Source organism: Hyaena hyaena, unplaced genomic scaffold (assembly GCF_003009895.1).
Source record: "Hyaena hyaena isolate Hyena2069 unplaced genomic scaffold, ASM300989v1 scaffold_239, whole genome shotgun sequence".
NCBI lineage: Eukaryota > Metazoa > Chordata > Mammalia > Carnivora > Hyaenidae > Hyaena > Hyaena hyaena.
In genome coordinates, this window is record NW_024080871.1 from 1,519,399 (window position 1) to 1,531,393 (window position 11,995).

Genomic DNA, 11,995 nt, shown 5'->3' on the forward strand with positions numbered 1-11,995 from the left:
GAGGAAGGAGTTCCTATAATGTGTGTGTTGGTATCTGGAGAAAGAAAACTAAATCACAGCATTCAAATAGCAGCATCTGATGGTTTTGCTCTAAAAGAGAATGAGAACACACCAGGAGTTGTGCAAGACAAACTATGTAGATATATGGAGAAAATGTTACATTTTCTACTTATCTTTATTTTTTAATGCTTATTTATTTTTGAAAGACAGAAAAATAGGGAACACTTCACAAATGACAATTTGTGTGTTATTCTTGCATAGGGGTCATGCTAATCTCTGTATTGTTCTAATTTTAGTATATGTGCTGCTGAAGCGAGCACTCTACTTATCTTTAATTTTTATTTTAAAAATGATAATCCCTTTAAGGTGTTTAAGTTGTTCATGCATAAATTGACATGGCAATTGGGGCACCCATATGGTCCAGTCAGTTAAGCATCCGACTTCGGCTCAGGTCATGATCTCATGGTTTGTGGGTTCGAGCCCCACATCGGGCTCTGTGCTGACTGCCAGCTCAGAGCCTGGAGCCTGCTTCAGATTCTGTGTCTCCCTCTCTCTCTGACCTTCCCCTGCTCATGCTGTCTCTCTCTGTCAGAAATTAATAAAACATTAAAAAAATGGATACCTTTAAATAATAAAATAAATTGACAAGGTAAGCTTTCTTGAGTCTTATTTCATGTCTGTTGCATTTCTAGCGGAAGATTTGTGAGAAGAGCAGGATTTCCACAATGAAGGAGCTATCCTTGTGGGTTTGGTGTACTGCTCAACAGTTCATGTGTATTTCCACAATTAAATGGATTTGCTACTTAATCATCAACCAGTTTTAACTAAACTAACCCATACAAAATGGACAAGAGAGCTAAACAAGATGTCTTCAAAATATGGATTGATGATAGTCACAATCATTTAAGTACAGAAGGGCAAGAAGGTTACAGCAGAGTTGGTTAGTTTATTGCTGAAAGCACTCTTCATCTGCCTCATTCTGAGACAACACATTTGTGACATAACCACATGTAACAAGATGTTCAAAATAATTCAAAGTTATCAATTCAAGGGATTTGCAACTGAAAAGTAGATTGAAAAGTAGATTTATACCCACAGGTATTAATAGCCTTGCCTTAAGTGTATACTTTTCCTTGAGATATTAGTTATTGATAATATTAAGCCACTATTATTAGTAGACTTGTCACTAATTTATATCAATGTGACTAATTTTCTAAAAGCATAATATATTAGTATAAAAGTTAATAGTATAAAAATTCATATATATGTTCTATGCATCAGTAAATATACATATAATATAATGGAGGTATGTTTTGTAAAAGTGTGGATACCAATTCAGAATATTTGGATTCAATTTACAAAAGCATAAATGTTGTTATTTCCACACAAACATTTTCAGGCTGCATTGGGACATTAAAGCTTCTTATTTGAGAAAGATTCAATAATGAAGGAGGGGAAAAAAAATCCTGACAGTTTCCAAAGATAAAAAATGGATGTGAGTCCTCAAAGTAATTTCTTACAAAGTCATTAAAGCCATCAGAATAGATAACTGCATCATCTTGAAATTTGGTTCATCTGCAATTCTCCCTCTGGATGCTATGTGTCTATTTTTTCAGTCACACTGTATGGTGGTGAGAGGAAACGAAGGATGGACTGATCAAATTCAAGATCACTTAGGTGTGGAAACATACTGCATTTGGAATACATAGCCATGAGGTTCAGGGATATTATAAGTCTCTAGGGTAGTGGCATAGACTGGGTAAGGGATCAGATTCATAGCTTGCAGTATTCCTTTGGTTTGTACACTACTAGGTTCCAAATGCTTTACAGATACTGTCCTTGAAATAATTGACATGAATAGCATTTCGCCATTCAAAATAACAAAACAAAACAGGTATGGGGTATTGACAAATTTCTAAAGTAAAACAAACACATGACATATACCAGGTTTTAGACTAGATCTCTCCACTTCCAATCCTCATGATTTTCAACAATATCAGAAGTGCCTAAATTATTCTGCCAAGACCCAAGTGTCCTTCAGGCACTGTTAGGATAGTCGGAGGCAGTAAGTTTATTATAATTAACTAGATTGAACTCTCTGGTCATTTTTATAAGCAAAGTTCTCTTTTATATTAGATTCTAATTTTCCATCACAAATGCTGAAATCAAGGATAATATAGTGTATTAGTATATAGTAACTTAATTTTTGTTACTTCTGCAGATGCTACAAAAATCTCCTTGCAGGGACTAAATGAATAGATGAAGATAAATTTGGTAGGCACAGGTTTCTTAACATTTAGAAACAAAATGAGAACTTAGAGACAATGATAAGAAAATGAATGATGCATTAATTTCTAATGAGGTTTTCCCGAGAAACATAAATATCTCAAAAGAAAAAAAAGCCATTTAAGTTGTTTATTTTTATCATAAAATAAGCCAAACCTTACTAAAATTGCATCAATAAGTAAATATACCTTGTACTTGATACAGTATTTAGCTAACATATTCTGATTGCCAGTCATAAATAATGAATATTTTATCTTCTATGTCTATTGATAGAATTTTTAGTTAAATCTTACAATAAAACTAAAAAACAAGTGGCAAGTGTTTGAAAATATTCTAAGTTTCCTCAAGTTAAATAAACATAAAATTCCTCATTTCCTCAAATATTTTCAGGCTGCAAATGAATATTAAAACTGCTTATTTTAGAAATTTTCAAGAACAGTTAGAAAATACTGGCAGTTTTCAAAGACAAGATATGGATTATATCTTTGAAGCATGCTCTTACGAAGTCTTTAAAAGTAACAAAGCAGGTGACTGTACCATCTTCCCATTCAGTTCATTTGCAAATCCTCAATAAAATGTTTTTATATAAATCTTTACGTTCTCTTTAAAAGTAATATCAGAGAAACTGTCTGCTTTTACTAGATTATCTTTTAAAATAGGAGACATAGAAAATCAGTAAATGAGGTTATATTACTAATTAGCATATTGTCTCCACTACCTATACTACACTACAAGAAAATGTGGCTTCCATTTTATCACATAGATGAAACAGTTATCTTTCAGGGTTTGAAATTTCTGTGATCTTTATGCTTAATAAGCTCAGTAAAAGGCATTCAAATTACATCACTTTAGTCTTGGAAGTTAAATTGGGAAATATTGCATTCTCTGAGATGATAAACTCTGCAGAAGATAAATTATCATGAGAAATAGTTTTAATTGATTTACCATAATAAAAGTTATGTGACTTTGAAGTGCAAATGACACATTAAAATGAATCTACAGTATGTTGATAATAAAGTGGCTTCTTTGTTAATGGAATTACTGACATTGCAGATGCTTTCAGGAGTGATGTCTTCTACTGTTAATCAAGAGACTTCAATGTAAAATGAATGTGCTGTTTATTTAAATGCCAACCCACCTTTCTTACTTCCTGTTTCTGAGTAGTTCACTACTAAGGTCAGAGAAATGGAGATTCTGGTCATCATAGAGTCAACAGTATTTCAGCTGCTTCACTTCTGCTTTTTGCTGAACATCTCGACTTAATCCCAACTTCCCCCTGTGTATGTGAATCAGAAAAACTGTCAGAGAAAAGGCATCTGATAAAGTCCACGATGAAGTTCAAGATTAGATTCCTCTATAAATACGCACATTAGTAATTTTTTTCTCACACAGAAACCTTCACAATACATGTTACAAACATTTCTAAATAAGAAGGTTCAAAGGCAATTAGTGAATATTTTACAGTTTTTAAATTTTTTAATGATTTTTTAAAGTTTATTTATTTATTTTGAGAGAAAGAGACAGAGCACATGAGTAGGGGAGGAGCAGAAAGAGAGGGAGGGAGAGAGAATCCCAAGGATGCTCCACACCGTCAGTGCAGAGCCTGAATGAACTCATGAACTGTGAGATCATCACCTGAGCTGAAGTCAAGAGCCAGATGCTTAACAGACTGAGCCACCCAGGTTCCCCTAGAGTTTTTAAATTTTTGTTTTTTACATTTATTTATTTTTGAGAGACAGAGTGAGGCAGAGCGTTAATGGAGGAAGGGCAGAGAAAGAAGGAGACACAGAAACTGAAGGAGGCTCCAGGCTCTGAGCAAGTGTTCATCACAGAGCCCAAGGCAGGACTCACACCCACGAACCATGAGATCCTGACCAGAGCCGAAGTCGGATGCTTAACTGACTGAGCTACCCAGGCACCCCTAGAGCTTTTGAAAAGACAGGAATAAAGTATTTCAAATTTACATGATACTTCAGTAAAATAATTTTTGATTAAGTAACCATGATAGGGGACTTCACCTTCACTTTGACCTTGGTCTGTGCTTTGTAACTGATTAAGTTCTTCTTTCCAGATTATCTTTTAACTGAGGCAAAAGACTCCAAGCGCAAAGCATCCCATGATGGGAACCAAAACTACTACCTCAGGTAATAATGACTGCCCTGATGCCACCAAGATCCTATATGATTGACCCCAAGAAAGTGATCGACCTGACCTTTACTGCTTCCCTCCATGGACCCACTAAACTTTGTCCCTTACAGTCTTTATATGAGCCCAGAAGTATTTTCAGCACTTTGGAGACAGCTTTGTGATATTAGTTCAGTGTCTTCCAGATGTTGACCTCACTGAAACATATTCCTTTCTCATTTCACTATGGCTATCTTTCTGCCTTTGAATTTTGTCAGCAACAAGTGGTGGAATTTGGTTTGTTAGGGACCCTCAGAGCCAGGCACTCTAGCACCCTTGGGCTCAGGTTACATTTCATAATCTATGATTATTCATCTTCAGTTATCTTCTACTAAAATCCACTTTAGCTTAGATGCAGGAATAGTTTGAACACTGTGCTTGTTTGGTTTATTTACCAATCATTGTGTCAATCATACAACTCATCAATTACCAGTATATGATTGTACTTAATCAGGAACAGTACATAAAAGAAAAGTTTAGTACTCTCAACCTCTGTTTAACTGAAAAGAAGATTAAAATCTCCTGCTATTCTCATCTTCCAAGACTTGTGAATTGGCCAGAGAGCTGTGGCAGGAGATGAGACTGGAGCACAGAACTACATTATGGTTGTTTCTGTACAAGACTCCCTGAATGTTACTGGAACAATATGGAATCCACAAGAGTAGACATCAGTTTACTTGCTCCAGGAAATTCCGAAGAGTCACGCAGTGATACAAAGAATATGGTTATCAATAGGAATTATAAATGTGAGAGCTATAAAATCCAACAATGACACATTACACAGGTACCAGTGACAGACATTCATGTGATTGTACATCTTATTAATTAACAAGAACTTTCTTATTTACTAAATTCTTTATACTAAATTTGATATAAAACATTCACTCCCCCTATACTGTATAAACTGATAGTGAATTGCAAAATTCTGTTTTAAAGACTCACTTGCACAAAGAAGAAAAACTATTAAGTTCTGTAAGTAACAATGTTACCTGAAGTAAAAATTTGACATTCTATGTGCATAGATACTAAAAGATGCTGGGCTAAAAAATAGTAATGCTTATACAACAGTAAAATACCTATAAAGGGAAAACATTTCAAAAAGATACTATTTAGAAGTGTTATGTAAACACTAAGTAACAGTAATTTTCTTAGAGCCATTTTCAAACCAGTAATATAATTTCTAGGAATATAGTATTTCACTAAAACAAATTTCAAAAGCAAATATTTGGTATTTCAATTTAGAATTGATTCTAAGGATTTTATTGTGTGATTTTTTTTAAATCCTGTTATCATACTTTTTGGATAATTCTATCATCTACATAGAATTTATTCTTTTGAAGACTTATTATTTAATCCCCCAAAATACTGAGCTGTGGTTAAAATCGCAGAGGCAAACATCAGAAGTTTTCTAACGTGCATTCATTTACCAATTTGCACTATTCATGCATTCTTTATCCTTTCAACCTGGAAAGCTTCTATCTGATTTTTTTAGTGGCTGTTTAAACAAAAATAGATGTTTATCTCTTTAAAATTTTGCAAGGAAGCTGTCACTTTCCCATTTACTCAAGCGATGTTGTGACAGAATGTGTCAGCTTCTCACACAAATGAAAAGAGATATAGACCTGTATTTACTTTAGCTGAAAAATAAGTAGTCATCAATTCAGAGAAAAGTGTTTTCCCATCTGAAAAGATGAAGTAAATAGGAGTGGTTGAGAGAAGTAAGTATTTCCTAATACATCAAAAGGCAGATGTAAACCAAACATACAACACTGATCCATTTTGGGTTCTCATCCTGGAAGTGGATAATCTTCATGGTATATTGAAATTGGTACTCCCCTATATGTCTTTTGCAGTATATGATTTTCTTTTAAAAAATATAAATGTTAATGCAGTTAACCTTCCCACATTTTCTCCTATGCAAGCTGCAAGCTTCAGAAATTTAAATGGAGATAAGAAAAAAAATCATCTTTAAGAAGTAGTTTTTGGAATCATATTAAATTCAAAACAAATATAATTGGTAGAGATTGGCCCCAAACTTTGTGCTGTATTAAGATATTTGAACTAATAATAATGATCTCACAAGACACTGAACATTAAACATGTTTCTCTATATATTATTATGAAGATATTTTATTTTTATAAATTTTATAGAATCAAGTTTTATTAAAAATAGTACTGAATGCATTGAAATGAAAAATACTGACACTGAACAAAAATGGCAATCATAGGCTTTCACTCAAAAGTGATTAGAGTTGTGCAGTTAAATTGAAAGCAACCACCTTTGACAGATTAGAGGGAGCAACCTAGCCTAAGAGAAGAAAATGAAGTTAGGTACTTTGGGGTATAACTATCTGTCTCTGACTGGATGTTTGACCTCTGTAGATTACTTACATCTGTTTAAAGGGGAAAAATGAAACCTATTTAGCAGGATTTGTGTAAGAATTCTATGAGTCTAAAAGGCATTTCTTGTTTTATTTTATTTTTTTTAAATGTTTATTTGTTTTGAGAGAGAGACAAGCAGGAAAGGGGCAGAGAGAAGGGAGAGAAAGAATCCCAAGCAGGCTCCACTCGGTTACCACGGAACCCTAAGAGGTTGGGGGTGGGGGTGGGGTACTCCATATCACCAACTGGGAGATCATGACCTGATCTGAAATGAAGAGACGGATGGTTAACTGACTGAGCCACCCAGGTACCCCTAAAAGGTATTTCTTATAGCTAATATAAATAAATAAATATAGATAGATGAAAATTTCAATCTTGCAAAGTCATTTAGATTTTTCATTTCAATTGACAATTCAGTGAAAGTTTAGAGGTGCAACTTGATTATTTTAATTTGTCATTTTTCTTCTCTAGGAAAGATAAAGGATAGGGAAGGAAGTAAAGAAGGAAGGGAAGGGAAGGCAGTGATCGTTTTTGCAAAGTGGCATATGTGAATTTTAGGTGTCCATGAAAGTCATCTAAGGGATATTTGAGATTTCCATAAGAATATTTTACTTTCATGTTTCCATTTTAATATTAAACTGAAAACTAATGTTAGCATAAAATTTCATTGGCTGGACAATCACTTAAATCTAAGGATTAGTAAGTAATTTTAGCATTCTTGTCTTTTTTTTAAATCTTTACTTAATTTTGAAAGAAAGAGAGAGACAGAGTGGAAGTGGGAGAGGAACAGAGAGAGGGAGACAGAATCTGAAGCAGGATCCAGGCTCAGAGCTGTCAGCACAGAACCCAATGCAAGGCTCAAACTTACAGACCGTGAGATCATGACCTGAGATGAAGTCAGATGCTTAACTGATTGAGTCACCCAGGCTCCCCAGCATTCCTTTCTTTATGGTCATGATCTCATTAGTACCACATCATAATATTTTTCATGCATGTTAATAAGAAAATGACAGGGATATTTAATACATAAATAAAAACATTATAAAATGAAAGCAAAGTGATATCTTGATCCACCACAATAAAGTTCTGTAATGGTTAAAATAGAAGTGGTAAAATAATTCATTTAGAGTGAACACCTGGAACACAGTAGTACTGGCATGCCAAACTCGAGAGTATGGCTATGGGCATTACACCATATTTATAGTTTGAATGAGGTTTCAGTTTTAACCCCCAACACTTGTTCTTCTTTAAATTAATTTAATTTTTTCTAATTTTTATTTTTCTGTACTTTTAGTTGTATTTAAATTGCTTATTTATTTTGTTTCTATTTTCATTCCATTTTTTATGCATATGGTTCTAGAATACTTCTAAAAACAATAATTTCCCACCACCTCCCACACATTTTGTACCTCTTAGGGGCAACTAATGTCAACTATCATAGCTATTTATTTTGGTATTTACCTCCATGTCTCCTAAAACATAAGTATACTATTTATTTTTTATTTCAAATTTTAATATTTCTCAATTATTGTCTACTGAGTAAGGTGAGACTTCAGCTCTCCTTCGTGTACCCCCACCTCAGCACTTCCCATTCCCACACTGGTCAGGTATATCGAGTAAAACATAGGACAGCCTTTAATTTGAATTTAAGGTGGGAAACTAAATATTTTTTAAGGACAAAAATTTTTTAAACACAAAAAAAAATGCTGTTTGCCTGAAATTCAAACTCAGCAGAGCATCCTGTATTTTACTTGGCAACCCTATCCCTCCTCAGTCTTTCAGTATCTTTATGTAAGCAGTTGATGAGAGCATCATTCACTGGGGACACGACTATGGTCCTATAAACTAATCACAGATGAGCCCTATATTTACAATGATTATCGTAACCTTTCTGGCATGATCTTTTGTTTTCTTTGGAATTCTTCTCTTAAACTTGTTAATTTGTATAGATATTAACCTAGTTTATAGGCAAAATTTTTATTAATAGCCTAAATCTTCTCTGGGTTCCCTCACATGCCCGGAATACTCCGTCACTTACTGTTTCTTAGAAATGTTTCAGGGCACCTGGGTGGCTCAGTCAGTTAAGCATCTGACTTTGGCTCAGGTCATGATCTCATAATTTGTGGGTTTGATCCCTGTGTCGGGCTCTGTGCTGACAGCTAGCTCAGAGCCTGAAGCCTGCTTCTGATTCTGTGTCTCCCTATCTTTCTCTGACCCTCCCCTGCTCATGCTCACTCTCTCTCTCTCTCAGAAATGAATAAAACATTAAAAAAATTTTTTTAAATGTTTCTTCTTTGCCATTTTGGGTACATAGCATAAACACAGATGCTTCCTTCATTGTCACTCTGGGGGGTTATCTTGGTGTGTTCTTTAGATTTTCTTTTTCCTAGACAAACTCTCATTTTTTTTTCTTTCCCTGAATCACCCCATTTTAGGGAAGAATCTATTCTAGAAGCTTTCTGAGATAGGGTATATACGATGCACAGGTTTTGAGATCTTGCATGTCTGAAAATGTTATTGTGATAACCTTACATTTAATAAATAAACCACGTTGGCATAGAACTATAGGCTTGAAATGTTTTAACAGGAACTATGGAGGCCTTCCTTCATAGCAGGAACCAGAGAAGAATGTACTCCTAAGAGACAAAGCTTGACTTCGTGAGACTTTTTGAGGTGGTTGTTGCTATTGTTTTTAACTGAGTACATTTTCAATCTCTACATATCTTGGGCAGCAAAAAGCTATTTCAGGTCTGAGAAGACAGATACCAAGACATAAATAACTAGAAATTTATTAGGCATTTTATAGAAACAAAAAGGATGATCTCAAAGTTTAAATATAAATCATACCCAAATACTTGACTGACCACCAAACTATGCTGCTGCGGAGGAATACTCTGGAAGGCAGAGTGGAGTAGGCTAAAATAAGCAGCAGGGAAGAAGAAAAATTAATCATCATTTGAAAATATAGAATTTCAGTCACTATTACATCTTAGTTGCAATGATCATTTTCAACCAATATTTTATGGTCATTCAAAGAAATGGAAAACTATATTAAGAGTAAGAAAGCAGTCTATAGAAACTAACTGAAATTGCACAGATGTTGGACATAGCAAAGCAGGACTTTGAAACAGCTTACAAGTGTATTCAAATAATCAAAGGAAAAGAAAAGCCATAAGCGAGAGAGACAGAGAATCTAAAAACAGATGTAGAAACTAAAAAATGGAAATGCAAAAGCTGATCCATACCAAAACTGAAATAAAATACCAGATTGTTTTGCAGAAGTTAGAAAAGGCAAGAGGGGCACCTCGGTGGTTCAATCAATTCACCTCCAACTCTTGCTTTCAGTTCATGTCATGATCCCAGGATCATGGGATTAAGTCCCACATCAAGCTGTATGCTGAGCGTGTAGTCTGCTTAAGATTCATTCTCTCTCTCTCTTTCTCTCTCTCACTCTCTTTCACTCTCTCCCTCTGCCCCTCTCCTCCACTTACACTTTTTCTCTCTCTCAGAAAAAGAGCTTATTGAAAAATAGAATAAATACAACTATATCGCTGATAACATTAAATATAAGTTGACCAGGCATTCCAATCAAAAGGCTGAGATTCGAATCAAAAGGCTGAGATGAAGTAAAAGACAACTGTAACCACAACAAGAAACAAATAGTGACAGGGGTGCCTGGGTGGCTTAGTCGGTTGGGCATCCGACTTCGGCTCAGGTCATGATCTCACAGTCCGTGGGTTCGAGTCCTGTGTCAGGCTCTGTGCTGACAGCTAGCTCAGAGCCTGGAGGCTGCTTCAGATTCTGTATCTCCCTCTCTCTCTGACCCTCCCCTGCTCACGCTCTCTCTCTCTCTCTCTCTCCCTCCCAGAAATAAAAACATTAACAAAAAAAAAGAAAAAGAAACAAATAGTGACAGTCTATGCTGTCTACAAAATAAACACTTCAAAACATTGAATGTAAAAAGGGAAAAATTATTGCAAAAAAATGCATAACAAAATTTGGAGTAGTTAAATTAATATTAGAAAAATAAAACTTAAATACAAGGAATATTATTAGAGACAGTAATAAAGAGCACTTCACCATGATAAAATTTATATATTTCCTAAAGATATAAAAATTATCAATATAGATATACATTATCACTGAGCTTTAAAATACACAAAATAAAAGCCAATAAAGCTTAAGGAACATATACATAATTACAATTGGAAATTTTAACACACGTGGTTCAGTAATTGATAGAAAAACTAAACAAAAAAAAATCTTTACTAATATACAAACCACCTTCAACTAATTGCCACACAAATTGCTGATATTCTTTTTAAGTGATATGGGATATCAACCAATATAGACCAGAGTTTAGTCCATAAATAAGTTTCAATACATTTAAAAGGACCAAAATAATATGGAGTATGTTCTCTGAGGATAATTTTAAAATTAAAAATTTGAAAAGAGCTCTAAATATTTGGGAATTAAACAGGACACTCCCAAACAACTCATGAGCCAAATAAAAAAATAAGAAGGATAGCTAGACAATATATTGAATGATAATAAAAGCCCAGAACATATCAAAGTTTGTGCTATGAAACTGAAGCAATTGTTAGGGAGTAAGTCACAATTGCAAATGCTCTTATTAGAATAGAAAAATTGTCCAACATCAAAAACATATTCTTACACTTCAGGAATCTAAAAAAAGAAGAGCAATTTAAGACCAAGGTAAATATGAGGAAAGGAAAAAATGGAGTGAAAATCAATTAAATAGAAAAGGGATAAGCAATAAAGAAAATAATTAAAACCTAAAGCTAAAGTTACATATTGAAAATATCAACAAAATTAATATACCTCTAGCTATATTAATCAAGAAATGAGAGACAAGGTAGGCCGTGTTGTTTATAACCCTGCCTACTTTATGATATTTTGTTACAGCAGCCCAAACAAAGATATTGAACATTGCAGAAGCTATTCATTTTCAAAAGAGTTCTGGGCATTATTAAATATGAGAAACAATGACATAGAGTGATGCTTCTTAACCAGTTTTGGGAGCAACCCTAATGGGTCAAACACATTTTCATACCAGTACCAAAAACTCCTGCAGCTTAGTTCTGGCCAGCTGTTTAATGAGAGCAGCTATAAACTTCAGACT

General features: G+C 34.2%; 1 non-coding gene across 1 annotated transcript; it reads right to left on the reverse strand.

Annotated features, from left to right (window-relative positions):
* Positions 1 to 210: 210 nt before the first annotated feature.
* LOC120239857 lies at positions 211 to 320 on the reverse strand. Its single transcript, XR_005530528.1, has one exon. It is a non-coding gene; the product is annotated as a U6 spliceosomal RNA (small nuclear RNA).
* Positions 321 to 11,995: the final 11,675 nt, after the last annotated feature.